Here is a 239-nt window from a genome sequence, read left to right as displayed (position 1 = left end):
AAAAAAGAAAAAATAAATAAACGCACATTCAGAATACTTTATTCAATCTCTTCATTGGCATTTTTTAGAGTTTTCACTTCTTTGCCAAATGTGTTGCCATTGTAAATGGTATTCATTTTAAAGTCAAAGTCTTCAACAAGCACCTGTGTGCATGTCTAACATTATAAGGGATATCTTGAGAAGCATTATTAAGTGTAAGTGAAAAGCAGAGAATATTTGGCAAGGCTGTTACTGTAATG

This window comes from Mandrillus leucophaeus, unplaced genomic scaffold (genome assembly GCF_000951045.1).
Source record: "Mandrillus leucophaeus isolate KB7577 unplaced genomic scaffold, Mleu.le_1.0 Scaffold31, whole genome shotgun sequence".
NCBI classification, from domain to species: Eukaryota; Metazoa; Chordata; class Mammalia; order Primates; family Cercopithecidae; genus Mandrillus; species Mandrillus leucophaeus.
The sequence above is the reverse complement of the archived record's forward strand: the minus strand, read 5'-3'. Positions refer to the sequence as shown.